Here is a 3,736-nt window from a genome sequence, read left to right as displayed (position 1 = left end):
TCCAACCCCAAACATTTACAGTTTGGTGACCACTCCTGCGTTCCTCATAGATATTCTGGCGGTCGTATCTGGAAGAAAAGTTTTATGGTAGTTTTTATATATGCAAGTTGCTCAGCTAAACAATCATGACAGAATGCATGTTTGGTTAAATAATCTTCAAGCATTCTTTAATTTGACGAAAACTATACTCACCGAGTATTGTTGCGCCTCCAACAGTGAAGCTGGCCATGATTTGTAGAGCTGAATGTTTTCTCATCAGTCCAGATTACACGCTCCCAAAAATCATTGTCTTTGTTAATGTGCTCTCTGGCAAACTGTAGCCTCCCATCTCGGTGCTGCTGAGTGAGACGATCCTTCGGTGCAGGAACTCTGTGATGCAGGCCTGCTTCGTGAAGTCGCCGTCGCACTGTCCACACACTGGCATCGAGGTGTTGGTTGTCACGGATGGCCACAGCGTTAGTGTGGGGGTGTGCCTCTGCTGAAGCGGCAATATCACGGTCCTGGGCAGGTGTAGTGCAGCGTGGTGGTCTTCCCCTTGGCAAATTAGCCAAGTTGCCACTTTCGTGTCACCTGTGTTACCAGCATTTACTATAAATCATACGGGAAATATCGGCATGAATGCATTGAAAGAAGATTAATACATGAAAAATATACATCACAATAGATATTGATTTGCAGTTATTCCACACATCCTGTTCAAGTTCCGAGAAGATATGGAGCTCTGTACTCTAGCACTTTCGCATCAAGAGCTGTTGAAATATCTTAGCACTGGATTCCCACAGCAATTTAAGAGGAGCCTCTCTTGCTGGTAAATTGCTGGGCTATTGTTTCGTTCAACCTACACCAGGAAACAGACGACCACATTGTTCCTAGTAAGGGATCTGTTTCGTGACATAGTTTGGAGGATTCAGTAGACCTAAATGTATTAACAAGATAGTTTCCCCTTAATTGATCCCATTATTACCCGTGGATTACTATTCGTTTCAGACCCTATGACATATCGTTTTTCGATAATATCTTCCAAACAAACATATGGATGAATAGAACATTTTCCTTGAAAGCAATGATAAGAAACAGGGAAGTGAGCATGGAAGTAAAAAGTTACTACATGACAGTATTGTGATACCAACTCTAACGTACGGAAGTGAAGCTTGGACATTGTTGGAAGGACACAAGTCAAGAGTGAGAGCCGTGGAAATGAGTTATTTAAGAGGAGCCTGTGGAATCACATGGAGAGACAGGCTGACGAATGAGGATATAAAGGAGCGTTGTGGTGTGGATGTGGATGTGATAGGAAGCGTTGTGAGGAACACACTGAGGTGGTTTGGCAATGTGGAGAGGATGGAGGGTGAAAGACTGACGAAGAGAGTGTATATGAGTAAGGTGGAGGGTGGAAGAGGGAGGGGGAGACCGAGGATGAGATGGAGGGATGGGGTGGAGAGGTATATGAGAGAGGGGGGTGTGAGTTGGGAGCAGGGCAGTGAAATGGCGGGGGACAGGGCGACTTGGAGGCGATTTGTTTGTGGCCACCCCAAACGGGATTGAGGCGTCTGGCAATAGATAGATAGATAGATAGGACATTTTCACACAGCTTGTGTGACACCTTTCCCTAATTTCTGACACTAGAGTGCATTGCCAGGTGTAAACATTCGGAACGTGATGGTGATGGCTGAGGTTCGGATGAGGAAGGCAAGGAGAGAGGGAGGTCTTCCCCTGTCCGAATGTCTACATGACTCTTGCCAGCTTCGCCTTAATAACCATAAGTAAACTCCTTTATTATACACACTTGAGAATGCACTGTAGTGTCACAAATTAGGGGAGGGTCTCAAAAATGCGGTGCCAAAATGTCATTCATCCAAATGTTTGTGTTGAAGATATTTGCAAAAAACGATATGCCATAGGGACTGAAATGGAGAGTATAACTTTTAGGCTCACCTCCTGATCCACCGTGAAACCTTCCCCGTAGAGCACCCCATGGTCCTGGCTATATCACGGATGGACATTCCACTCTCTCGGAGTCCAATTATGCGACCCCGTTCTGCTATGACCTCAAATCGTCTCTCCATCGTGAGCAGCAGCCTTGTGTGATACCCATAGTGCTGATGAACTCCTCTTCATCTCGGTTTAGCCAATATGAACCATTAGGTTAACGCTTTGGCTGTTGTATAGAATCTTATGAAGCCACAGTTCAGCTGCAAAGGTGCCAACTTCATCTATGACACAACAAACTACTCTCTCGCTTCAAGTGAAAACAGTTTTAAATTAAAACCCATTATCAGTGATGTGATTGACATCATGATTAATTAAGCTCTCCCAAAATCAAAAATTAATCCATAATCAAGATAAAGTAAGACCTTGACAGCCATGGTTATTGCCGCCCCTCCTCTCCTCCCTTCCCTTCTCTTCCCTCTCTTGATGTTTTTCCCACCACCAGCCACTCCATACACTCCCCCTCCCTCTCTCACTCTCCCGTAACTCGTCGGGTAGAAGCGACCCAGAGGTGTGTGTGCTGGTGTCTCCATTTCATCTGCTCGCGACTGTACGTCGTTGCTAGTTTAAGTGGTCCTGTCGAGGTTTGCAGCGTGATTGAGAGCATGTCTGTAATGTAGTCATCGTCTAGTCTGTATGTCAGTCCGTGTCTGATGGCTATAGCTGAGCCATCGCCGTTCTCACCACTGGTGTTGTGTTTGTGGACAGTGTAGCCATAGATTTTTATACTGTCACTGTCTTCAACTCCGTGGCTGTTGATGAGAACGACGTCAGGTGCTATAGTTTGGTAGATCGTCGTTAGAGTTCGTTTGTTTGTCGGCCAGTGGAGGACGTTGTTGAATTACTCTAATCGTTTCCATTTATTTGTTAACAGTACGAGTAGGGTTTTTTCTAAGTCTGTCAGTGCGGAGGAATACACTATGGCATTTGTTGAAGAAGCCGGGTTTCGCAACCTTGAACTGGCACGAGTTGATATCAACCCTTTTCTGGATGAACAGACTGTACACGTACTTTGTTGAAAGGTTGTCATTGCCGTATTCGATTTTTACATGTGATGCGATTGTTAGCTGCTATTATCTAGTTTTGTTTTATTTTCCTGGAGGGTTTCGAGGCTGTAGATTATTACTCCTCCTAGTTCACTGGCACTGACTTCTTCTTCGTCGGTCTCTTCGTCTTCCTCTGAAGTGGAGGCATCGGTTATATACTCTGTGTTCTGTGACGGTAGAGTAGCGTTAGAAGTGGCGTTTTCTGCCTTAGAGGGCGATGGTGGGGTCGGGTTTTCATCACTGATTGATTCAGCTGTTACCTGGGTGGGGGGGGTGCGATTGGGTGGCGATGGGGGGATTCCCCATCAGTTCATTGTCGGTGAGTGCTGATTCTGAGGGCGTGGTGAGGGTTGAAGACTCAGTCTGGAAGGCGGGGAGTAGAGGGGAGGCAGTAGGGGGTGTGGTGGTAACTGAATTGGTTTTGTTTAGGATAGCTTTAGAGGGTGGGTTGCTTGGGGCCTTGACAGGTGGAATTCCATTGTCTTGGAACAGTTTATTTAGGTGAGTACCATAAGTCCCAGGGTATGTTGCATTAAGCATATGTGCTTCATACATGCAGTACAGAATAGTACTGGGCGGGACTGTGAGGCTTGGTAGGGGTGAGTTAGTGGTAGTGCTGTTGCTGTTGATTGTTGTTGCAGCGGCTGTACTGTAAGTTCTTGATTGTCCAGCTTGCTGTTCAGGCAACTGGGCAATAGACT

This window comes from Coenobita brevimanus, unplaced genomic scaffold (assembly GCF_032717465.1).
Source record: "Coenobita brevimanus isolate Jiangsu-jjx unplaced genomic scaffold, ASM3271746v2 jjx.HiC_scaffold_2624, whole genome shotgun sequence".
NCBI classification, from domain to species: Eukaryota; Metazoa; Arthropoda; class Malacostraca; order Decapoda; family Coenobitidae; genus Coenobita; species Coenobita brevimanus.
Note: the sequence above shows the minus strand (reverse complement) of the source record.